At 37.5% G+C, this 27498-nt stretch overlaps 1 long non-coding RNA gene across 10 annotated transcripts in view; it reads left to right on the top strand.

The window, feature by feature from the left end:
* The window catches only part of LOC144615952 (uncharacterized), a 547072-nt gene that overhangs the window by 285901 nt on the left and 233673 nt on the right, over positions 1-27498 (top strand). Inside the window, exon 2 of one of the 10 annotated variants that reach the window (XR_013554727.1) lies at positions 13322-13398. The exons of the other annotated variants lie outside the window; for them this stretch is intronic. This is a non-coding gene — a long non-coding RNA (uncharacterized LOC144615952). The remainder of the gene's footprint in view (positions 1-13321; positions 13399-27498) is intronic. 10 annotated transcript variants of the gene reach the window in all.

Genomic DNA, 27498 nt, shown 5'->3' with positions numbered 1-27498 from the left:
GTTGCCAGATCGTATCACGGACTATCAGTGCCATCTTTACTTCTGGAAATAGAGTCATTAGTGTTTCTAAATTTAATCAGGTTAGAGATGCAATTCTGGAAAGCCTAGAACCAATCCAGAAAAAAATGCCTTAAAATTTTGTTCTAGTCTGGGCTGCCTGGGTGGCTCAGTAGGTTGAGCATCCGACTTCGGCTCAGGTCATGATCTCATGGTTCATGAGTTTGAGCCCTGCCTTGGGCTCTCTGCTCTCAGCACAGAGCCTACTTTAGATCCTCTGTCTCCCTCTCTCTCTGCCCCTCTCCAGCTTATGCTTTCTGAGTCTCTCTCTCTCTCAAAAATAAGAATAAACATTAAATTTTTTTTTAAATTTTAGTTCTAGTCTGTGTTCTCCAGAGAAACAGAACCAATAGGATGCAAGACACACACACACGCGCGCGCGCACACACACACACACACACACACACACACACACACACACAGATCATGGGAATTGTCTTATGTTGTTACAGAGGCTGAGAAGTCCCACGGTCTGCATTTGGTAAGCTTGAAGACTCAAGAGAGCTCATAGTGTAATTCCAGCCTGAATCTAAAGGCCTGAGAATCAGAATTGCTAGTGGTCTAAGTTCTAGTCCAAGTCCTTTTGGTTTTTCAGTCAGGCCTCCAGTGGATTGGATGAGGCCCATCCACATTAGGTAGAACAATCTGCCGTCCTCAGTCTACCAATTCAAATATTAATTTCATCCAGAAACACCCTCACAGATGCACCCAAAATAATTGTTGGCCAAATATCTAAGTACCCTGTGGCCCAGTCCAGTTGACACATAAAATTAACCATTGTGCTCCTTCTTTCTCACTCATTCATTTATACCAGCATAAATGCATATATTCTTGTTTTTTCAGTGGGTTTTACATATCTCACTTTCATTACTTTGGTGCTGAAATTTTCTCATATTTGGTTTATGACAGCCACTTTCAACTGATATCTGTGTCACTTGACATGCTTGCATTTTTCTTTTAGGGGCTTTTTTTTCTGGCATAACTATTCCAGGCCCACTTTATACTTTCTTTCCCTAGCCCTGAAATTTAGCTGTTTCTCTAAGAAGGCCTGATTTCTCTTAGCAAAAGATGGTGTTTTTAGAATTGAAGATCTTGGTATTTAACGTGCTCATTGTTACTGGGGTGGTATTGTTGCTAGATCCACTCAGCAGAGAGAGCTAGGAAAAATATCTTATATGTACATACATACACATATGATGTGCTTTTAAATCTACCTATGTATGTGTATATGTGTATATGTGTGTGTTTTAAAAAATGAGTTTCCACCAACATACCAATACTCTCAATTCCCATCCAGCATCTAACACACTGACCTAAGAATTTTCAAACACCATACCTTTCTATATATATGTAAATCCCTTCTCTCGACTCAAAATATTTACTGACATGTTCATTTTCACGTGTATTTAACCACTCTTCCAACCATACCAGCCATGTCCTCAAGACCCCAGCCTCACTGCTGCTATTTCAGTTTTGGTTTTTCTATCACCTCTTTGGCCCTTGAGCATGCTGCCACCTCCATGTCTCATGGTCACACTGCCACCTCTAAGGGGAGGCAACAGAAGGGAGCTTCAACAACTTCTTAGTATTATATTATTTATTTATTTATTTATTTATTTATTTATTTATTTATTTTAATATATGAAATTTACTGTCAAATTGGTTTCCATGCAACACCCAGTGCTCATCCCAAAAGGTGCCCTCCTCAATACCCATCACCCACCTTACACTCCCTCCCACCCCCCATCAACCCTCAGTTTGTTCTCAGTTTTTACAGTCTCTTATGCTTTGGCTCTCTCCCACTCTAACCTCTTTTTTTTTTTTTCCTTCCCCTCCCCCATGGGTTTCTGTTATGTTTCTCAGGATCCACATAAGAGTGAAACCATATGGTATCTGTCTTTCTCTGTATGGCTTATTTCACTTAGCATCACACTCTCCAGTTCCATCCACGTTGCTACAAAAGGCCATATTTCATTTTTTCTCATTGCCACGTAGTATTCCATTGTGTATATAAACCACAATTTCTTTATCCATTCATCAGTTGATGGACATTTAGGCTCTTTCCATAATTTGGCTATTGTTGAGAGTGCTGCTATAAACATTGGGGTACAAGTACCCCTATGCATCAGTACTCCTGTATCCCTTGGATATATTCCTAGCAGTGCTATTGCTGGGTCATAGGGTAGATCTATTTTTAATTTTCTGAGGAACCTCCACACTGCTTTCCAGAGCGGCTGCACCAATTTGCATTCCCACCAACAGTGCAAGAGGGTTCCCATTTCTCCACATCCTCTCCAGCACCTATAGTCTGCTGATTTGTTCATTTTGGCCACTCTGACTGGCGTGAGGTGATATCTGAGTGTGGTTTTGATTTGTATTTCCCTGATGAGGAGCGACGTTGAACATCTTTTCATGTGCCTGTTGGCCATCCGGATGTCTTCTTTAGAGAAGTGTCTATTCATGTTTTCTGCCCATTTCTTCACTGGGTTATTTGTTTTTCGGGTGTGGAGTTTGGTGAGCTCTTTATAGATTTTGGATACTAGCCCTTTGTCCGATATGTCATTTGCAAATATCTTTTCCCATTCCGTTGGTTGCCTTTTAGTTTTATTGGTTGTTTCCTTTGCTGTGCAGAAGCTTTTTATCTTCATAAGGTCCCAGTAATTCACTTTCGCTTTTAATTCCCTTGCCTTTGGGGATGTATCGAGTAAGAGATTGCTAGGGCTGAGGTCAGAGAGGTCTTTTCCTGCTTTCTCCTCTTGGGTTTTGATGGTTTCCTGTCTCACATTCAGGTCCTTTATCCATTTTGAGTTTATTTTTGTGAATGGTGTGAGAAAGTGGTCTAGTTTCAACCTTCTGCATGTTGCTGTCCAGTTCTCCCAGCACCATTTGTTAAAGAGACTGTCTTTTTTCCATTGGATGTTCAACTTTCCTGCTTTGTCAGAGATGAGTTGGCCATACGTTTGTGGGTCTAGTTCTGGGGTTTCTATTCTATTCCATTGGTCTATGTGTCTGTTTTTGTGCCAATACCATGCTGTCTTGATGATTACAGCTTTGTAGTAGAGGCTAAAGTCTGGGATTGTGATGCCTCCTGCTTTGGTCTTCTTCTTCAAAATTACTTTGGCTATTCGGGGCCTTTTGTGGTTCCATATGAATTTTAGGATTGCTTGTTCTAGTTTCGAGAAGAATGCTGGTGAAATTTTGATTGGGATTGCATTGAATGTGTAGATAGCTTTGGGTAGTATTGACATTTTGACAATATTTATTCTTCCAATCCATGAGCAGGGAATGTCTTTCCATTTCTTTATATCTTCTTCAATTACTTTCATAAGGTTTCTGTAGTTTTCAGCATACAGATCTTTTACATCTTTGGTTAGATTTATTCCTAGGTATTTTATGATTCTTGGTGCAATTGTGAATGGGATCAGTTTCTTTATTTGTCTTTCTGTTGCTTCATTGTTAGTGTATAAGAATGCAACTGATTTCTGTACATTGATTTTGTATCCTGCAACTTTGTTGAATTCATGTATCAGTTCTAGCAGACTTTTGGTGAAGTCTATCAGATTTTCCATGTAAAATATCATGTCATCTGCAAAAAGCGAAAGCTTGACTTCATCTTTGCCAATTTGGATGCCTTTGATTTCCTTTTGTTGTCTGATTGCTGAAGCTAGAACTTCCAGCACTATGTTAAACAACAGTGGTGAGAGTGAGCATCCCTGTCGTGTTCCTGATCTCAGGGAAAAAGCTCTCAGTTTTTCCCCGTTGAGGATGATGTTAGCTGTGGGCTTTTCATAAATGGCTTTTATGATCTTTAAGTATGTTCCTTCTATCCCGACTTTCTCAAGGGTTTTTATTAAGAAAGGGTGCTGGATTTTGTCCAAGGCCTTTTCTGCATCGATTGACAGGATCATATGGTTCTTCTCTTTTTTTTTTGTTAATGTGATGTATCATGTTGATTGATTTGCGAATGTTGAACCAGCCCTGCATCCCAGGAATGAATCCCACTTGATCATGGTGAATAATTCTTTTTATATGCTGTTGAATTCGATTTGCTAGTATCTTATTGAGAATTTTTGCATCCATATTCATCAGGGATATTGGCCTGTAGTTCTCTTTTTTTACTGGGTCTCTGTCTGGTTTAGGAATCAAAGTAATACTGGCTTCATAGAATGAGTCTGGAAGTTTTCCTTCCCTTTCTATTTCTTGGAATAGCTTGAGAAGGATAGGTATTATCTCTGCTTTAAACGTCTGGTAGAACTCCCCTGGGAAGCCATCTGGTCCTGGACTCTTATTTGTTGGGAGATTTTTGATAACCGATTCAATTTCTTCGCTGGTAATGGGTCTGTTCAAGCTTTGTGTTTCCTCCTGATTGAGTTTTGGAAGAGTGTGGGTGTTTAGGAATTTGTCCATTTCTTCCAGGTTGTCCAATTTGTTGGCATATAATTTTTCATAGTATTCCCTGATAATTGTTTGTATCTCTGAGGAATTGGTTGTAATAATTCCATTTTCATTCATGATTTTATCTATTTGGGTCATCTCCCTTTTCTTTTTGAGAAGCCTGGCTAGAGGTTTGTCAATTTTGTTTATTTTTTCAAAAAACCAACTCTTGGTTTCGTTGATCTGCTCTACAGTTTTTTAGATTCTATATTGTTTATTTCTGCTCTGATCTTTATTATTTCTCTTCTTCTGCTGGGTTTAGGCTGCCTTTGCTGTTCTGCTTCTATTTCCTTTAGGTGTGCGGTTAGATTTTGTATTTGGGATTTTTCTTGTTTCTTGAGATAGGCCTGGATTGCAATGTATTTTCCTCTCAGGACTGCCTTCGCTGCGTCCCAAAGCGTTTGGATTGTTGTATTTTCATTTTCGTTTGTTTCCATATATTTTTTAATTTCTTCTCTAATTGCCTGGTTGACCCACTCATTCGTTAGTAGGGTGTTCTTTAACCTCCATGCTTTTGGAGGTTTTCCAGACTTTTTCCTGTGGTTGATTTCAAGCTTCATAGCATTGTGGTCTGAAAGTATGCATGGTATAATTTCAATTCTTGTAAACTTATGAAGGGCTGTTTTGTGACCCAGTGTATGATCTATCTTGGAGAATGTTCCATGTGCACTCGAGAAGAAAGTATATTCTGTTGCTTTGGGATGCAGAGTTCTAAATATATCTGTCAAGTCCATCTGATCCAATGTATCATTCAGGGCCCTTGTTTCTTTATTGACTGTGTGTCTAGATGATCTATGCATTTCTGTAAGTGGAGTGTTAAAGTCCCCTGCAATTACCACATTCTGATTAATAAGGTGCTTATGTTTATGAGTAATTGTTTTATATATTTGGGGGCTCCGGTATTCGGCGCATAGACATTTATAATTGTTAGCTCTTCCTGATGGATAGACCCTGTAATTATTATATAATGCCCTTCTTCATCTCTTGTTACAGCCTTTAATTTAAAGTCTAGTTTGTCTGATATAAGTGTGGCTACTCCAGCTTTCTTTTGGCTTCCAGTAGCATGATAAATAGTTCTCCATCCCCTCACTCTCAATCTAAAGGTGTCCTCAGATCTAAAATGAGTCTCTTGTAGACAGCAAATAGATGGGTCTTGTTTTTTTATCCATTCAGATACCCTATGTCTTTTGGTTGGCGCATTTAATCCATTTACATTCAGTGTTATTATAGAAAGATACGGGTTTAGAGTCATTTTGATGTCTGTATGTTTTATGCTTGTAGTGATGTCTCTGGTACTTTGTCTCACAGGGTCCCCCTTAGGATCTCTTGTAGGGCTGGTTTCGTGGTGACAAATTCCTTCAGTTTTTGTTTGTTAGGGAAGACCTTTATCTCTCCTTCTATTCTAAATGACAGACTTGCTGGATAAAGGATTCTCGGCTGCATATTTTTTCTGTTTAGCACACTGAAGATATCGTGCCAATCCTTTCTGGCCTGCCAAGTTTCAAAAGAGAGATCAGTCACAAGTCTTATAGGTCTCCCTTTATATGTGAGGGCACGTTTATCCCTTGCTGCTTTCAGAATTTTCTCGTTATCCTTGTATTTTGCCAGTTTCACTATGATATGTCGTGCAGAAGATCGATTCAAGTTACGTCTGAAGGGAGTTCTCTGTGCCTCTTGGATTTCAATGCCTTTTTCCTTTCCCAGTTCAGGGAAGTTCTCAGCTATAATTTCTTCAAGTACCCCTTCAGCACCTTTCCCTCTCTCTTCCTCCTCTGGGATACCAATTATGCGTATATTATTTCTTTTTAGTGTATCACTTAGTTCTCTAATTTTTCCCTCATACTCCTGGATTTTTTTATCTCTCTTTCTCTCAGCTTCCTCTTTTTCCATAACTTTATCTTCTAGTTCACCTATTCTCTCCTCTGCCTCTTCAATCCGAGCCGTCGTCGTTTCCATTTTGTTTTGCATTTCGTTTAAAGCGCTTTTAGCTCCTCGTGACTGTTCCTTAGTCCCTTGATCTCTGTGGCAAGAGATTCTCTGCTGTCCTCTATACTGTTTTCAAGCCCAGCGATTAATTTTATGACTATTATTCTAAATTCACTTTCTGTTATATTATTTAAATCCTTTTTGATCAGTTCATTAGCTGTTGTTATTTCCTGGAGATTCTTCTGAGGGGAATTCTTTCGTTTGGTCATTTTGGATAGTCCCTGGAGTGGTGAGGACCTGCAGGGCACTTCCCCTGTGCTGTGGTGTATAACTGGAGTTGGTGGGCGGGGCCGCAGTCCGACCTGATGTCTGCCCCCAGCCCACCTCTGGGGCCACAGTCAGACTGGTGTGTGCCTTCTCTTCCCCTCTCCTAGGGGCGGGATTCCCTGTGGGTTGGCGTGGCCCGTCTGGGCTACTTGCACACTGCCAGGCTTGTGGTGCTGGGGATCTGGCGTATTAGCTGGGGTGGGTAGGCAAGGTGCACGGGGGCAGGAGGGGCAGGCTTAGCTCACTTCTCCTTCGGTGATCCACTTCAGGAGGGGCCCTGTGGCAGCGGGAGGGAGTCAGATCCGCTGCCGGAGGTTTGGCTCCGCAGAAGCACAGAGTTGGGTGTTTGCACAGAGCAAGCAAGTTCCCTGGTAGGAACTGGTTCCCTTTGGGATTTTGGCTGGGGGATGGGTGGGGGAGATGGCGCTGGCGAGCGCCTTTGCTCCCCACCAAGCTGAGCTCTGCCGTCCGGGGGCTCAGCAGCTCTCCCTCCCTTTGTCCTCCAGCCTTCCCGCTTTCCGAGCAGAGCTGTTAACTCTGACCTCCCAGAGGCTAAGTCGCGCTTGCTGTCGGAACACAGTCCGTCAGGCCCCTCTGCTTTTGCCAGCCAGACTCGGGGGCTCTGCTTGGCCGGCGAGCCGCCCCTCTGCCCCGGCTCCCTCCCGCCAGTCCGTGGAGCGCGCACCGCCTCGCCGCCCTTCCTACCCTCTTCCGTGGGCCTCTCGTCTGCACTTGGCTCCGGAGACTCCGTTCTGCTAATCCTCTGGCGGTTTTCTGGGTTATTTAGGCAGGTGTAGGTGGAATCTAAGTGATCAGCAGGACGCGCCGGTGAGACCAGCGTCCTCCTACGCCGCCATCTTCCCTCCAACCTATATATTTAAATGTAGTATGCATTTAGAATATATAGATTTAAAATTCACAGATTTAGATATCAAAAAGAATTCCCCCAAGGTCTTTGTAAGAGTAGATAATTCTACTGAGGCATGAATTTACATTAAACATGCAGGGCTGTATTTAAAAGAAAGTCATTTACTGTGGGAGCTTTAAACACATCCACAAATTCTTTGCTAGTCTTCCCATGAATAAGGGCTAAGCTTAATGATTTGCCTTTAACAAACAGAATATGGCAGAAATGATACCACATTATATCCAAGGCCAGATCTTATAAGATGATCTATCTCTTTTCCTCTTGGGATGCTCTCTTTTGGAGCCATGCTATGAGAAACCCCAGGCCATATGGAGAGTCTACGTATAGGTTCTGGCCAATATCCCAGCTGAGGTCTCAGATTATATGATTACCAGCTTATGTGATGACTCCAGTCCCCAGCCATTGTATGACTGTAACCACATAAGATAACCTGAGCACAAACTGTCTAGCTGAGCCCAATTAACTCCCAGACTCATGAGAGAGAATAATAATGAAACATTTGTGTTTCCTGTAGGCTGCTGAGTTTTGAATGGTTCATTACACAACAGTAGATAATCAGAACATTTATCTAATGACTGTGTCTATCCGCTTGTCCAGAATCTGATCTCAACACAGATTTGCCATTTATATTTTATTTTATTTTATTTTGTTTTATTTTATAATTTTTTAAAGTTTATTTATTTTGAGAGAGAGAGAGAGAGAGGATGCACAAGCAGGGGAGGGGCAAAGAGAGGGGGATAGAAAGTAGGTTCTCTGCTGTCAGCGCAGAGCCTGACATGGGGCTTGAACTCATGAACAATGAGATCTTGACCAGAGCCAAAATCAAGAATCAGATGCTTAACTGACTAAGCCACCCAGGCACCCTGCCATTTATATTTTTGTATGGTAACTTATTTAATTCTTATAACAACTCTATCAAGTCAACATTAAAATCACCATTTTTTAGAGTTGAAGAGTAATATGTTATTGTGGAAACTTGAGAAATTAAGTCTCAGACAATGTTAAAGGGTCTGCTGAACTCATTTTTGTTTTTGTTTCTGTTTTTTTCAGAATCTAAAACCTTGATTACCTCAAAGCTTTTTCATTTATTCCCTTTGACTTTTATACAGCATTTAAAACCACACAGCATCACTTTCTTTAAGAAATTTTCCTTTTTTCTAGCTTCCATGCCATTATAATAGCCAAATTTTTCATCCACTTCTCCAACAATTTCTTCTCTGCCTTCTTGACTCTTCTTTCTGCCCCCCAGTTCCCACGGTGACATTTCCCAAGGTGAAATCTGAAGTATTCTCCTCTCTTTACAGTCTTTCCCAGAAGTCTTCTCTCACTACAATTATCATTTCTAAACAGATAAATTTCCCTATCTGTATTTATAGCCCTGATTTTTTTCTGTATTTATATTTTCCAGCAAATAATTCCCTCTTTAAAACCTCAATGTCATCCCAAAATACAATTAGCATCAGAATCACACTTTCAACTTACTTATCAAATATGACTCTGTCTTTTGACATACTTATTCCAGTCTTTGGCATCATTACTTTCTTAATATATCCAAAGTTTAAACTTTATAATCCTTTGATCACTGGGTGATGAAGTCCTGATTCTTTTTTACACTGGGTGATGAAGTCCTGATTCTTTTCATCCTTTCTATTATATTTGACATTACCCCTATCTGAGCAGTTGCCTGATAACTGGTTGCTAGGCTTCCAACCTCTTTCTTCCCTAAGCTATCCTACTTATTACTATGAGTTCATATGACTAAAGTATTTTCATATTAAATCCTGATTGAAAATTTCCAAATGCATCTCCTTATTTAAGACATAAAGAGTCTCCAGAACTTGACCACAACTGTTTTACTAATTTTCTCATCTTCACCTCTCAAATGTAATTCCAGCATCAGTTGGATAGGTCTGTTCACTGTCCCTTAAAATTTCTTGCACACGCGGGGCGCCTGGGTGGCGCAGTCGGTTAAGCGTCCGACTTCAGCCAGGTCACGATCTCACGGTCCGTGAGTTCGAGCCCCGCGTCAGGCTCTGGGCTGATGGCTCGGAGCCTGGAGCCTGTTTCCGATTCTGTGTCTCCCTCTCTCTCTGCCCCTCCCCCGTTCATGCTCTGTCTCTCTCTGTCCCAAAAATAAATAAAAAACGTTGAAAAAAAAATTAAAAAAAAAAATTTCTTGCACATGCTTACCTCTTTAACTTTGTTTCCTTTGCTTTCTAGAGTTCTCTCATTTTTTCCTATTTGTTCAACTTCAACCCTCATTGCATTCTTATCAGCTCAAGTGGTGATAAAAGGGCTTTGAAGAAAAATAAAACAGTATTAAAGGGAGATATGTATATGTGAGAGGTGGGAGGTATTAGTTTATATACAGTGGTCAGGGGATCCCTCTGTCTCAGAGGAGATCTGAAAGAAATGAAGAGAGATCCACAGATATATCTGAGAGAAGACTATTCCAAACAGAGGAATCAACAAATGCAAAAGCTCTGCACCAGAATGTTCTTGGTGCAGTCAATAAACAAGAAAGACCACAGGGCTAGGGTAGAATGAGCAAAGGGAAAGATTTGGACATGAGGTCAGGTAGGTTGGGATGCAGCTTTTCCAGAATGGTGATGGTCGTTTTAAGGATTGTGGCTTGACTCTGTGTAAGAAAATCATTGGACTGGAGGATTTGGACATAATGTCATCTGGTTTATGTGTTAGATCAGAACTTTATCATGGTGTCCCTTCTCTGGAAATATCAGGAATCTGGAAATTCTCTATAAAATCAAGAAAACCTCCCTTTTAACAAAACTCATTTAACCTATGGATTATTTTACTATAAGTATAAATCGTAATATGTTCAATATTTGGAGATTTCAAAAATTTATGTGCTTGTTTCTTAATTTTTTTTCTGCTTTTTTTCTTTGTTTTTGGTGTTTTATAACATAATTTTATTCTCCAAAGTAATACATATACATAGTTTAAAAGATAAATATTGGTACAAGTTTATAAAAGAAATGGTGTTCCTGTCTTCTGCCTTTCCTACCTTTGACTCCTGCTCTCCAATCTAGCTTTTTACGTTGTTGTTGAGAAGTTTGATATTTGATTTCTACACTGTTACATTCTGTTTAATTAGCATGAAGTGAGGGTCTCTATTCACACTCTCAACTAATCCCATTCTAGGACATTCCCTGTTTTCATAGATATCTTGTGCCTCTAATTTCTGACCCTTTCTATGTTTTGCAGTATAAACTATTTTGCTCTTACTTGGCAACACTTTCTGTTGGCACTTAAGTTTTAACTTATCTGCTCTGTTAAATTAGGGACCACTCAATTATCTATTTTCCATCTTCCAAAGTTATATTTAAATATCCTGTTTTCTTAATTTTTCCACTTATTTTTCTTGTGGGCTTTATACTTCTTAGAAATTTCTTTATATGGATTTGTGGACCTTTCAGGGATTAATATGCCATGTTTAAAGGAAGTTAAGGATTTCAGAATTTTAAGACGTAAGCCTATCTTTCCACCTTTGTTTAAAGAACTCCAATTTCCATATACAGTCTACTATAAAGTACATTCCCTAATAGTGCAAAGTAACATCTGCTAATATAAAAGTGCTTTAAGATAAGAACTGAATTCATGAATAACAAATCAACACACGTTAGTCAGGGTCTAACTAGGCATCAAGAGGATATAAAAGACCATATAATATGGTCTTTTCTTTTGGAGCACTTACCATCTTGTTGGAATGATAAAGCATACACACTATCATAGCAGAGAGTTAAAGAGTTTATTAGAAATATAGAAAAATACTAGAAATGGACTTGAATAAAAAAATGGATTATTTAATTAAGTGGACTAACTAAGATAGGTGATTCTGAGAAGAATGGGAATGTATGAGTAAAGGCATGAATATAAGTTTAAACATAAAAACGATCAGAAAATAAAATACATTTGCAACACTGATACCTACCTATTTTGTCCACTTTATGTAATGTTTTTGGGAGGATTTTGAAGGTTGTAGCAATAATAAATCTCAAAGAAATGTTAGTGACCTTAATTATTTATAGTCATTTTAGGCCTTAAAATAGGTTTCTCTTCAGAAAGATTTTTTTGAGTTTTTCTGTTTTAGCTACATGATTCGAAGTGGAGATCAGCCCCTGTGTCTGGCAAAGCTAGACTTAATTGGATTAGCAAATGCAAGTCTAGAATTTTAAATACCAAATTTGTGCACATTCTTGGCATTCTAAACCCATTGAAGGCATTTCGGAATGCTTAGAAGTCTCCAAAGGGTCCAGACTAACCAATCTACCCACTCGGGCAAAAATTTCAAACTAAGGAGACGACATTTTCATTTTAAAATGTTTTCTAATTTCTCAGTGTACCACTGCAGTTTAGCTCCTTGCTCGTGAGCCTAAGTGTATCAGAGAATATACTTCTTATTCTCTTTTCTATCTCCCTGGATAGTTGCTAGGCTTTTATGTACCCATTTGCAATTTTCCCCATTTGTTAAGTGAATGTTAAATACAGTTACTGTATTCAGACATGTGAGTGCTCATCCAAATGTGATCCTCAGTGAAAGAATGTTAATATCCCTTTCTTCCCTTACTGCCCTCATCTTTACAATCCTGGGAGTTTAACTAACTTGCCTTTATGAAGTTTAACTTTGCTGATAGCTTTCAATCTTCTTCAATGTTTAATTCAATTCTACTGTTCTGACATAAAGCCTTTCTCAATTCTAATATATATTTAACCCTACATTACCTGAATTGTGTTTTATCACAGATTTACACTCTAACATGTACTACTTCTCTAATAATATGATATATATTTGATGTGATCAGTCCCCCTAGATTGATGAAGAAATAAGTTTCAAAGATGTCATATTATGTATAGCATGTAGTTTTGCTGGTAATTCAATCTTTCATTGGACATATATAAAGTAATTTTACTGCAACTGATTATAACCAGTCATAACCATGTTTCAATTGTGATAGTCTTAGTTAAAACCAACAATCTTTCAAGACATACATGTTTCCCTAAAAAAATACATTCTAAAACTAGATTTTTGCATGTGAAAAGTATTTTCACCTCAGAAGTTAATTTTCCACCCCAGAAATATATTTTCATTTCAGGAATCTTGAAATTTATGGATAAAATGTTTTCAGTTGTTGAACTGTATGTTCGGTGAGTGGAGTTTTATGAAGAGACAATGAACATCAAAACTCCAGCCTAATCTTTAGCAGTTCTTTTGCACATATCTTCCCCTTGTACTCTAACTTGAACTTTGAACTAGTGGCTAGATCTAAGCAAAGATCAAATAACATGTGTATCTTTTTGCCTTTGCATTCTTACTTTCACACACTCTTTTGGTTTTAGGTTACTCTGGATTTAAAGACTAGTCTCTCTGCACTTTTTACAAACAGAGCAATAGACAAGGGAAAGAAGGAAGGGGGGCAGGTAGGAGGAGTGGGAAAGAAGTAGGAAGGAAATTGGTCGAGTCATATTTTTCATTGTTTATAGTTTTCTTCAAGAGGGTTAAGGAGGAAGGGTTAGATTTTAGAGCTTGGAGCCTTTTCTACCTTCTGTCTAGTTCATTCCTTCATTTTTTGGGAGTCATCAAGAAGTATTTCCTCTTGTCTTACCTAAAACACATCTATTTCTATGCAGGTGCTGGAAGCATAGCTTCTCCTCTGAAATGGGCTTTTAAAATCTTGTCTTGAATAAAGACCGCCCTCTTCTTGCAAGTGAGTTTTCTATCAGCTGTCAAGGAAACTGAAGTTTATTGATATCCTTAGACTTTAAGATTCCTTAGCTTTTTTTGAACATCTTTAGAAGTAACCTGGACACCCAACCTTATAAACTTATATCAGAGTAAAAGACACCTGGTCCATGGTTCATGAGATATCCTGTGGCCATGTATGCCTTCAGCATTTCAAGATAACCCATCATAAATATGGCCTTTTGTAGAAGAAGAAAAAATATATTGGGAAACGGTAACTTCAAGAACATTGCTTTGTGTTTGAAGTATCATGTATTATCACCATAGTAGTTAATATTTAATAAACATTTACTTGGGTTAGGTACTGGTCTATGTCCATTCCCTACAAAGATCATGTAAGGTCATTGTGTTTATTTCCTGCTATAACAAGTTACCATAAATTGAGTGGCTTAAAACTCACCTATATTCTCATATAGAGGCCAGAAGTTGAAAACCAAAGAATCTACAGGGCCATATTCTCTTCGAAGGCTCTAAGGGGAATATCTGTCCTTGCCTCTTCCAGCTTCCTGTGGCTCAAGCATTTCTTGGCTTGTGAATACTGCCAATCTCCACCTTCAAGTTCACATGGCCTTCTCTTCTCCCTGTGTGTCTCTCCTCTGTGTGTCTCTTATGAGGGCACTGTCATTGGACTTAGCATCCACTCAGAAAATCCTGAATCATGCCTCAAGATCCTTGACTTAATTACATCTCCAAAGACCCTTTTTCCAAATGAGGTTACATTCACAGGTTCTGGAGGTTAGAACACAGACATATGGGGACTACCATTGAACCCACTACTGTCATTAAAACTTTTTTAATGGGTGAAGAAACCAAGGTTCAGAAAATCCACATAACTTGGTCAAGATTAGGTAAACAATTTGAATCTGGATTAATCTCTCACCAAAATCTGTGCTACTTTTATTACATTGTCTCTTATGTGAAACTCTGGATTGCATGTTTATCTTGAGGAGAGTTGGAAATTTATAAACACAGTGAATCTTACTCTCTTTTCTTATTAGCCTGTGCTATTGTCATCCTAGTGCCCCTCCAAGTAAACCTACCTTTACCGGGAGACATACCAGTGGAACTCTTTTTTGATAATATGCCTCAAGCATAGTTATCCCAGTTATCCCAAGTTAAAGCACTAATAAAGAGCATCAATTCCCCCAGCAAATCAATCACTGCACTGCCTAAAAAACAGTTGCCTGATATGTTTTGTCCAGTCTTAGCGATGTTTATGGCAAAAAGTCTAGCTTGGTACCATTTACTCCATGATAGCTAGAAGGTGAAACTCTATTTAGACAATTAAGCAGAGAAGTAGAGTATTCTATTTGTACTTTAGAAGGGTCACTCTGCAGTCACAAGTGAATTGGTGGGGAACAGGATTAGGGACAGAAACACAAACATGTGACAGTGGCAGCAATCTTGGTGAAAAATTACTTCTTTAGTAAATATATATTTAGTGCTCACTACATTGTAGGCATGATTCTCATTTTAGTATTAACTTGCTTAATCATTACAAGTCAGGACCAAGTACTAGTGTCATCTCTGTTTCATAGACTGGAAAACTAAGGGACACTGAGAATAAGTAATTTGACCAAGATACATAGTAGGGCTGGAATTGAACCCAGGCTGCCCGACTCGAGTCCATGATCTTTAATACATACAATGCTATGGTAAGAGGCCCAGACTAAAGCAATAGAAATGAGTAAGCTTTGCTTCATGTGCCTGGAAATGGTGCGCTTCCCTTTCCAGACATTATTATCAGCAAACATTCTGAGTTTCCAGTGTGAATAAAATGATAACCTCGGCATCTTCGGGGATAAGGAAAGGGATTCAAAGGAGAAAAGATTCTCAGCCTACAGTCTAGATAAAGAATGTTAAAAAGACATGAAATCATGAAATAAGTAATCATCAAATTAATATACTGCAGAGGAACTCCTGAAGGGCTAAGCAGATGTTAAGTCACAAGTGCAAAGATAGGAAAGACTATAAGATATAAAATCAGAGTCTATTTTTATATAGGTTACATTTGACAATAGAAAGTCAGCCATGGTCCTGAGAGCAATAGCCAGCAAGTCTCTGATGAGAACTTGCCTTATAATTTATGAAATCATTTGCCTCCAAACCAAATTCCCCAGCTATAAAATGGGACTAATGTTATAACAATCAAAGCATAAAACACTGAATTAATTTTCATTGAAAAAGGACCATGAAATTCTCTGTAAAAATGCACTTTGGTGCAAATGCTGAGGGAAAGAGCTTAAATGAATTAGGAAATAATAAACCTACAGTATGAAAAAAATGATGAAAATTTGCCATTCTTGGGTCAAAGTATGAAACAAAATATCTGTTATTTTGAAATAACTTTATTTGAGAGGTCAGGAAAAATAGCAGCTGAGGCTAAAATCAAAACCTTCAGAAAGGTTGTGAGCTCAGAACATTGGGTTTAGGTCAATGTGTCATGTGTACTAAGTTAAGGGTGTCTTCTGAATTTTGGTGGCAAACAACCACTAAGATTAAAACATGCCATAAAAGTCATATTTTGAAAACTGTGGTTTACATTCGTCTGTAGAAAACTGGGTCTTGCTGATAGCCCAAATGTATGACTTAAGCCATCTGCTACTTCTGCTGATATGAAAGAGAATGACATAAATGTCCCTTATAGCAGTGATCTCCTTAGCTCTGCTTAGCCCTTCAGGAGTTCCTCTGCAGTATATTAATTTGATGATTACTTATTTCATGATTTCATGTCTTTTTAACATTCTTTATCTAGACTGTAGGCTGAGAATCTTTTCTCCTTTGAATCCCTTTCCTTATCCCCGAAGATGCCGAGGTTATCATTTTATTCACACTGGAAACTCAGAATGTTTGCTGATAATAATGTCTGGAAAGGGAAGCGCACCATTTCCAGGCACATGAAGCAAAGCTTACTCATTTCTATTGCTTTAGTCTGGGCCTCTTACCATAGCATTGTATGTATTAAAGATCATGGACTCGAGTCGGGCAGCCTGGGTTCAATTCCAGCCCTACTATGTATCTTGGTCAAATTACTTATTCTCAGTGTCCCTTAGTTTTCCAGTCTATGAAACAGAGATGACACTAGTACTTGGTCCTGACTTGTAATGATTAAGCAAGTTAATACTAAAATGAGAATCATGCCTACAATGTAGTGAGCACTAAATATATATTTACTAAAGAAGTAATTTTTCACCAAGATTGCTGCCACTGTCACATGTTTGTGTTTCTGTCCCTAATCCTGTTCCCCACCAATTCACTTGTGACTGCAGAGTGACCCTTCTAAAGTACAAATAGAATACTCTACTTCTCTGCTTAATTGTCTAAATAGAGTTTCACCTTCTAGCTATCATGGAGTAAATGGTACCAAGCTAGACTTTTTGCCATAAACATCGCTAAGACTGGACAAAACATATCAGGCAACTGTTTTTCAGGCAGTTCACAATATCCAGTTTAAGTCTGTGATCCTTGAGGAGGAAAAGTCACAAAGTGAGTCCCACGATTGCCCAGTTCTGGATTACTGACGCAGTTAGAAAGTGGTGGGTGGGGCATCATTGAGAAAGGGAGCTGTCCCAGAAATCTGTGATGGACCACCTTAAGTCCATGACTGAGGAGTCCATGAGCTGTATATTCTCAGGACAAATCACTCACAGCTTAATAGCTACCAGCTGCTATAAGTGTGAGAGCTTAACAAAGATATTGGAGGTGAAACAATACCTACCGACATTGAAGTTCCAGCTTTGCCAGAGTAGAGAGATTTTTCTATGAAGCCTCTATAACACCCCTGACATCCAACTGAGACACCAGAAAGGCATGTTAGAAGTAAGGACCATACCCTAGAGTAAGACCTACCATAAAATTGCCTTAAGAAATCCTAATACCTAGTTCTCAGGAGATCCATAAAGCAATAGAGTTTGGAGGTTGAGTCCCACTAAGTTAGAAGGGCTGACAAAATACCTTGGGTTTTCCATAGCTCTTCACTAATAAAGCATAAAATCAAACCTATACAGATTCTAAGGGATTAGCCAGCAATTGAACTTGTTGCCAAATAGAAAGTGAGGAAAATAGAAACATAGAAATGCAATATATAGTTAAGAAAGAAAGTCAATAGAAACAGTTGATTTTCTGCAAGGTAATTCAATGGAAAAATGATAGTATTTTCAACAAATGATGCCAAAACAATTGTAATGTGATCTAAATGTACAAAACAATAGATTTCAACTCTTACTTCACACCATATATAAAACTAACTCAAAATTGATGTTATACCTAAATGCAAAGATGAACACTATAAATCTTTTAGAAACAAACATAGGAAAACAGAAAGATGAGTAACCATAAAAGAAAATATTGATAAATTGGATGTCCTCAAAAATTCAAACCAATCGCTTTTCAAAGGGGAAACTCAAGAAAGTGAAATGGCAAGCAACATACTAAAAGAAAGTACTCATAACACATATAACTGACAAAGTACTTGGATATAAAGAACTCATACAACTTAATGATAAAACAATCAACCCAATTTTTTAAAATGGCAAATGAAGTAAACACATTTTATAAAAGGCAAAATACAAATGGCCAATTATGTAAAAAGATGTTCAACATTATTAGTCATTATTGGAAATATAAATTAAAATCATAATGAAATACATTTCAAAACTATAAAATGTCTACAATTAAACAAATTGGTAATATAAAATATTGGCAAGGATATGGAAAAACAAGAATTTTCATAAATTTATGGTGAGATATAAAATGGCATGACCACTTTTAAGAATAGTCTGCCATTTTCTCTAAGTTAAACATACTTATCAAATGACCTAGCCAATCTTTTCTGTGGTATTTCCTGAAAAGAAATGAAAACTCATGTGCAAAAAAGACTTGTACATAAATGTTCATAGCCACTTTATTTATAGTGGCCAAACAGCCCAAACAATATTATAGAATATCATAAAATCAATACTAGTAAGCAATAAAAAAGAAATAAACTATTAATACATACAACATGGAGAAATTTCACAGATATGTTGAGTAAAGAAACCAAGAGTTCATATGCAAAAATATATTTATATGAAACTGTAGAATAAGTAAAACCAAATCATAAAGTGATTAAAAGCAGAGCAGTTTTTACCCAAGTCAGAAGGTAGGGGAGCAAGATAGGAGATGATTATAAAGTGATGCTAGCAAACTTTCCCAGGAAATGAAAATATTCTATATTTTGACTGGAGTGTGAGTTACACATGTATACATTTGTCAGAATTCTTTTGAGCTTAAATCTATGCATTTTATTGAATGTAAATTCAATTCACTTCCTTAAAAAAAATTAGATCCTTCATATCCCAACTTCCACCCCACTCTGCAGCCTAATCTCAAACTGTTTCATCTTGAACTTTAAATTTTCTCCATTTTAGGTATTTCTTACCTCAAGTTTTTGCGTAAACTGTCCCTACTACTTGATAATCTTTCCACTTCTTTTTCATCTTGAGGAAAGTGTTTCCTTCTAACACTAGATTGGTTAAATGCTCTTCCCACCTGTTTCCAAAGCATTCTAGCATAATGCTCAGTAGAGAATATATTTTGTACATTCTTATTACATGTTATTGTTTTTGCTTGTTTGTCTGTCTTTCCTGTAAATGGTAACTTCCCTGAATATAAGTACTGTGTCTGCTTTGTTTGCCACCATACCTATCAGAGCCTTGGCTTACAGTTGGCACTTATTACATATTTGTTGAATGAATAAATGAATGAACCAATAAATGAACAAATGAGCTCACATAAACCTCCTGAAATCTTTAGGTAGATTCTCAGTGATTTCAACGTTCTGTTTTCTAAGTAAAATTAATTGAGGGCTTCCCCTTCTGAATGTTATTTTTGGTATGGCACCACACATTTTATTATAGGCATTTTTTTTCTAAATGGTATTTCTCAGAAGCCATCGTTTTTGTAGGAGTAGTGAGTCACAGAAATGCAATTCTTGGCTGTGCCTTCCCCCACCATCCCGTCCCCCCCAGCTAGCCAGACCAAACATTCCATAGTAACCATGTTTTTGATTGTCTACAGGATTTCTGTCTGATTTAGATTGTCTATCAAGATATTTTATAGTCTTCTTCCACTCTGAAAAGTATAGCATATTTTCCCTTCTTATAATGTTCTCTGCTTTTTTGCAAATGCTTTTGAAAAATAAGTGCCTTACATATATATGTAAATATATATATATATATATATATATATATATATATATATATATATATATATATATATAAGCCTAAAAAGATAAATTCTTATCTACTCTGCCATGGTTTCTTGTGTCTTTTATTCTATTTTGACATGGAGTTTCAAACCTTTTAGGAAAAACTATGCTACTCTTCGTTCAATTCAAAGTATCAGAGAGAATATTAGGGTCCCCTTCTCAAATAGCTTAAAGTCTGGTAGGAACTTATAAACAAACCGTTGTCTACTCTATGACACAATAAAGTCATGTCCAGGTACTAGGGATTGGAATCTGCAACTCTGTGTACATTATATCTAGTTGTTAAACACTCTTCTAAGATAGGCATTAATAGTCCCACTTTACAAATAAAGATAATGAATTACAGGACATAGTGTTTTCAAAGTCACATAACTAATAAGTGGCAGAACCAAAATCTAGGCCTGTCAGAATTTTAAGCCTTTGTCTTTATATGTGTGCAGCATTGCTCTCCTAAGTGTAGTGAGGGAAGAAAATTAGGGAGTCAAGAATGAACCACAGTTTTCCAGCTAAGTAGGCTGGGTATCAAGTGGTGGCATCCATGTTCTGAAACCAGGTATGCAGGTAGAGGGACATGTTTGGAGGAGAACATGGTATTTGGAGATATATTAAGATTAGTATTTAATGATATTGAGACAGGGATGCCTGTAGGCCATTATATTCAGCTACTTCAGGTGATGGAAATGAAACTTTGGAGCACAAGTTGTATGCTTGGGTTGGAGATGAAGGTGTGAACACCAAAGTACCTATGTAGTGGTACTTTGGGTATATATTGAATCACCCAGGAGGAGTATGCAGATTGACAAGAGGGTTAAATGTCCAACTTTGATTTATTGGCCTCTAGATTCCTCTTGTATATCTTATATAAAAATCTCATGCATGTATCACAAGACGTCCAAGAGATACGATATAAACATCATTGATATAAACTCCTCCAAGTTTACTACTTCTGTTTCTGTTCTCTTTGGAAGCTATTCATCACTTAACAAATGATAAAAATTTTTCTTTCTTGAACATGTTATGCTTAAAACCATTTCCTTTAATGCTAAAGAATGCAAGTGGACCTCAGAAAGACTGGAACTTAGAATTAGAAAGCTATAGGGAGAGCCAAGGATGACCTCATTCCATTTTCTATTCCTGCTTCTCGCTGTATGTCTGGTTCATCTTCTCTAAGCTCCTCTTTGCTCCTTCTGTCCTCTCTCTCTGCTCCCAAAGCTGACTGAAAAAATATGACCACCCAGAGTAGAATATGCTTACTAAGAATTTTCCTAGTCTTGAGTTCCTGTTGGTTTTCCTTTCTCCACATTGTGCATGTATTATTTTTAATCCTTACAATAACACTGCAAGACTGAAATTATTCTTTCTGCATTATATATGAGGAAACTGAAGCTGAGAGAGATTGTGGCCTGCCAGGTCACTGTCATCTGCTGGGGATTCAAAAATGAAAAGACAAGGCCTCTGTTTTCATGGACTTCATAGCCCAATATTGAAGCAGATATTTATCATTATAGGTACAGACATAAATTCTTATTACCAAATTCTGTGAGAAGTGCTATAATAGCTCTGTAAAAACACATTGTGTAATGCCTGGAGAAGCAGGGAGAGCACTGTATAAAGGACATTTGAACCAAAGTTGGAAGAATGTGTAGCTCTCTAGGAGGTACAAAAGGGGTAAGTGACATTTTAGGTTGTAGAGGCATAAGGGTGTTTATTATAAACAGGGAAAGCAGTGCTGTCCATGTTTCTTTTTCAACCTATGGCTCACCTTTTGAGTTGGCAGCCAGAGCTCAGGTGTGCTTTATGTGAGCTTGGCTACAGCCTTCTAAAATGGTTCAAAATAATCAGATTTCTAGTAAGCTAGAGAAGAAGACACTCGAGACCTAATATTTGGCTCAATTGGTTAAATGTCTGACTGTTGATTTCAGTTCAGCTCATGATCTTGTGGTTCATGAGTTTGAGCCCCACAGCCTGCTTGGGATTCTCTCTCTCACTGCTCCTACCCTGCTCACTTTCTCTCTGCCCCTGCCCTGCTCACACACTGTCTCTCTCTCTCAGAATAAATAAATAAACTTAAAAAATTAAGTCTCTCTCTTGCTTCTGTAGTTTTCTTTTTCTCCTCCCTACACACCCACCCCACCACAGTATAAATCAGCACAGACAACAATGTGGGATTTGGCAGTAATTGCTATTAGTTTTGAAAATGAATACATACCAAAACTTAGGCATTACAAAAGCTGTTTGTGTTGCACATTATACTTTGTTTTAGGCTATCCCCAGGTGTATTTGTCAGATTATTTGTCAGATATATTTCTCCATCTTACAGTCTATATCATCCTGCTCTGTATAGAACTTTTGAAATATCCCACCAAATAAGATGACTCTGGATTCTGTACAGACTTATTTGGCAAGGTATGGGTTACAGCCTTGCATATGTCTCTTCAGAAATAAGGTTGAAATGTAGGTGCTGTCTATATACAAAGCAGCTGAAGACTGTAGCTTGCTATGAAGGAAGAAAAGTACTGACAAATTTTACTACTTATGAGGTGCATTTTCTCATAGCCAAGTATACCCTAAGAGATGTTTAAAAAAAAGTTTTTCCTTAAGCCATAAAAAAATCTTAATCAAGAAAGCTTTAGTGCACAAAACATGATATTTAAGTTTCAGTAGAATTGTACCTGAACATTTATTTATAAACTCATTCTATTCCTGAAGTTCTGAAGAAAGTGGATGGGTGTTTCTATAGAATTCTCTTTCAGCTTAGCATTTGTCAGTAGGACAATTCAACATGAATGTCTTTTCTGCATGCCATTTTATCAGAAATAGCTTTATTTTTTGAACCCTAGGTCTTGCTGGTTCAGGACATAAAAAATATTGCCTATACTAAATTATCTCATTTTATCTAATATAACTAAAAATTGACTAGTCCAGAAGGACTCAGGTAAAAGCCAGCACAAATTTATTTAAGTATGTTACCCTACTGGCCCTCACCACTAATGGGGATGGCATACAATGATGGCATGTAACTTTTGTAAACATTTTTTGTCCAGGCAATTGTATGGGTATGTAATAAAAAATGAAAAAATATAACATATATTTGGTAAGGTGAGAGTATGTCTTCTTCACCATTACTGCCAGCCATATAGCCCCATCTCCAGAGGCATTTACCATATCCAGACTTTCTCTGTCCTTCCAGAGATATTATGTACGTGTGTGTATGTACATGCCCATTCCTTTAATTCTATACAGATGGTAGCACACAATACACCTGTTTCACATCTTGCTTTTTCATTTAACACATGTTGGATTTGTTGCCTATCAGTTCATGCAGATATGCCTCATTCTATTTAATTGCTGCTTAGGATTCCATTATTTCATTGCACTGTAATTTACTTACCAGATCGCTATTAGTGGAAATTCATGTTATCTCCAGTTTTTGCTAATATAGACAATGCTGCAGCGAATATACTTTGAATATATATGGGATTATTTGTCAGATATATTTCTGGAAGCATAATTTCTGGGTTAAATATGGGGAGTGGAAGTAAAGGCATTTTTTGAATAAAAGCTCAGAAATGATCAGAGATTTTATGTCTTAGCTTAGCTCTATGTCTCTTTCTCTTAGTTCTGTCTCTTTCCTAGGGATTCCTAAGCTGAGACTACAGTACATTTCATTCTACTTTACAGACTACTCTGAATTCTTTTGTCTTTTTATCCTGTCTGTTCCATCAATTATCAAATCTGGATTAATCAAAACATGTGCCTTCTTCACTATATACCTAGACTGTCAACTGTTTGGGGGAGACACATGTAATTTGGCTCTATTACAAACTTATGTTTCCTAAGATCATTTAGAGACTTCATACTATTCATAAATCCTTTTACTTACACCTAACTCATTGTTTCCTATTTCCAGCATTGGCCATTCCACTGGCTGATCTGTAGTTACAACTTTCTATCTTACTTTTACCACCACAGGAAATGGCTTGGTTCCCTACTTATTACAGAAACACAGCTCATTAGCTAAGAACCCCCTTAATTTCTCTTTTAATCCTCAAAATTTCTACATGAAATCTTCTGATCTCAAAACAGGAGTTTCCCTTTCACTAACCAGTCCTAATCTTGCCATATTTTCCTATTCCCACTGCCTCTCTACTGATTGGTTTACTCCATGGTATAAATAAATTTTTAAAAATAAAAATCCACTCTCTACCCTTTATTTTCCTCCAGTGATTGCTTCCCATTTCTTCCCAAATAGCATTCTTAAGATAGCAGGCCAAAGAATAGATATTGCCACCATGTCTAATTTCCTATATGCTTGCCCATTCACTGAAGAATGCCTCTACCACAGCACTGTGGTCTCCAGAAAATGTCAAATTTCCAAGACTTTTGAGTAGTCTTGGGCATCATCATACTTGAATATTTCCCCACATTTGACACTTGATTTTCCCCGAACCTCAACCCCTCCAACAAAATTTCTGTTGTTTTCATTATAATTTCACTTCTTGTTTTCCTTTCCTTTTTAAAAGTAAACTATTCTAGTTTCTTTCTGACTTTAAGTCTTTAGGTCCTGTGTTCCCTAAGATTAAGTTCTTAGCACGTTTTTCTTCTCTTTTTTTTTTTTTTTTTTTTTTTTTGGTTTGTTCCCTGTTATTATGGTGTGAAGTCTGAATTCTTTAAATTCTTTTTTTTTGTTGTATTTGACACACAATGTTACATTAGCTTCAGGTGTACAGCATAGTGATTTAACAACTCTATACATTATGCTATTCTCACAAGTGTAACTGCCATCTGTCACCATACAGTACTACAAATTACAGTATCATTAACTATATTCACCATGTTGTATCTTTCAGCCTCGAGACTTACTCATTCCATAACTGGAAGCTTGTACCTCTCACTCTCCTCTGCCCATTTTACCCATCCCTCCAACCGCTCCCATCTGGCAGCCACCAGTTTGTTCTCTGTATTTATGGGTCTGTTTCTGCTTTTTTTGTTTGCTTTGTCTTTTAGATTCTACACATAAGTGAAATCATGTGGTATTTGTCTTTCTCTGTCTGATTTATTTTACTTATTTATTTTACTTCAGCACAATGCCCTCTAAGTTCATCAATGTTGTCACAAATGCAAGATCTCATTCCTTTTTATGGCTGGGTAATATTCCATTGTATGTATATACCACATCTTTATCCATACATCTATTGATGGATACTTAGATTGCTTCCATATCTTGACTGTTGTAAATAATGCTGTAACCATAGGGATGCATAAATATTTTCAAATGAGTATTTTCATTTCCTTTGGGTAAATACCAGTGAAGATCTTTATTTTAAAAACTTTGTCCCTTACTTGTGGCTTCCTGACTCAATCATCTTCTTTTACATTGAGCCAATGGCTAAGATGATGATGATGATTGTAACAAAGAGGAGGAAGAAGAGTTAACCTGAGCAATGGCATGTTTCAAGGTACAGGGGTTCTCCCTTTCTTTTGTGGATGTTGTCGTGAGGAATGTGAATTTTGGAAACACTGAAAATATTCATTAAATAGAGAAAAGTTGTTGCTTCTGTATCCCAAAATAAGGGAACATGTGGTCACCAGATGTGATGAAATAGAACTCCAGGTTCTCACTGTTTTCAACTTTTTGACCTTTTATCCCAAACCACCAGGTCCCTTTTGCATGTTACCTCTGCCTAGAATACACCCATACCATTTCCAAGACAATGTTTCTAGACTCTTGGCTATATTTTCTTTTTTTGGTCTCAGCCATTTGAAGCAGAACTCCAGTTTATAACAGTTGTAAAGTATTTGGGGTGATGATAGCATCAGTTATTATTTGTCTGTTCAGCTTTCTTAAAGTTGAAGAAAATAAGCAAAGTTTTATGGAAATATGTATTATCTTTACCAGTCACTGCTTGACTTTCCTCCATTCTGGAGCTCTAGGCCCATTTCACGCTCCTTTCCTGCTAGACCTGTGTGTATCTCCAGCTTTGGTCTCACATGCTGTATATCAGTGCCCAGCTCTACTGTTCCTTTTGCCAGATACAGCCAGTTTTACAAATGAAATTATACATTTGAACCAGATGAGTTTGGCTTGGTGATTGGCCCTGTGCACAGTCTACAATTTGGGTCAGACTTATGAAAAGTTTGGTGAATTTGGCACCATCTTTGAGGAAGTGTGGACTGTCTTAAAACTCCAAAGAGAAACCTTTAGGATCTCAGACATTCCATCTTTTGTGGGCTTCCAGAAAAGGCCACCCTCAGCTGGCATGAGAGAGAGGGCTTATTTTCAAACTATTCAAGTCATGTTGTGACTAGAAGTTGAAGTCTGGTGCAAAACCATGAAAACTGAAGAGATAATTTGCACTGATCCTGGAATAAGCAGCTTCACTCTACTGTGTAGTGACGCTGGTGTAGATGGTTCAGGAAGAGAATATTTCTACTGCTGAAGCATAATTTTATGAAAGAGTTTCTTCAAGCTATTTGTGTTCCTTAGAATAAATATCATTTCTAAAATGTGAGAAAAAATAGGGCCAAGTTAGTTTAGGGAAGACAATGACCTGATTCCTTGTATCAATTAAAATAGATTTATACGTTCCAAGGTGTGGGATACCTCTGTGCTGTTCCTTCTTGTTGGCTTCAATAGGAATGAGACTTAAATTAGGATCCCAGTGCTAAGGCCTGAGAATTTTTTCCATCTCAGATTTTCAAAGAATCATAAAGCAGCTTGAAAGAAAGCCTCACTCACTCACCCTTAAACCTCCACTGAAAAATAAATAATTGAAGCCGTTGCTGAACATGATTAATGAAGATACATTATAATAATTTATTATACTGTTTTTGGAGGGCTGTTTTCCCTCCATTTTTTCTCATCTGTCTCCTATATTACCTCTACTACTACTCTGGAGACTGAGCAAAATGCAGATGTTAAGAACATAAAGATATCAAAAAGTTAGTTTTGGCTGAGTTAGCAGTGACCACATTACAGGTCTCAGAATTTCCCTCCTTCGTGTGGCTTTTTTGTAAGTTGGACAATAAATTTACTAGTATGCAGTTACTTCATATATGATCCAAACATGCTTCATTGGATAAAAGGGAGTAACTGTGAATAGGTCTGCAGGGAACTGTGAATAGGTCTGAGCCTTTGTACATCAGGCTCAAGTATGGATGGAGGGACCCAAGAATTTACGTAAACTTTTCAAATCTTACAAATACATTGCTTAAGACATTTGTAAAATTTTTAAATAACAGAAAGCCATTCTTGTGCCTAATTACCACATATATTTTTCTATAGGAAGTCGTATAAATTAATTATAATTTGTTAATGTGGTGCTATTTACCTGACTATATCTCTACCTTTTGGTTGAGGTATTGCCTTTTTAACATTAAAGAACCTTCTTGATTGCACCACCTACCCCTTGCATTTATAAAGCCCTGATATTTAAAAGTGTTTAATTTCATACAGATGATCTGAATTCATCCTAAAACACTGTGCTAAAATGGTGTGTTTCTTATTTAAATTGTTAAAGCTCTTGTCTAGCCAATAAGAGCTTCTATATTTTTATCTCAAAAGACTGTATTTAGAGCAATGATTCTTAACCTTAGCTTCACATTAGAATCATCTAAGGAGCTTTAAAAAATTCTGATGCCTAGGCTGTAGCCAAGACCACTTAAATCAGAATTTTAGGACATGGCACCTAGGCATCAGTACTTTTCCTGGCTCCCTAGATGATTCCAACGTGTAGCCAAGATTGAGACTACTGATTTAGAAAGGTAGCATTTTGTGATGAAAAGAGCAAGGGCTTTGGAATCAAGCCAGTTCTTTGG

This window comes from Panthera onca, chromosome A1 (genome assembly GCF_046562875.1).
Source record: "Panthera onca isolate mPanOnc1 chromosome A1, mPanOnc1 haplotype 2, whole genome shotgun sequence".
Classification (NCBI taxonomy): domain Eukaryota; kingdom Metazoa; phylum Chordata; class Mammalia; order Carnivora; family Felidae; genus Panthera; species Panthera onca.
The sequence above is the reverse complement of the archived record's forward strand: the minus strand, read 5'-3'. Positions and strand labels throughout refer to the sequence as shown.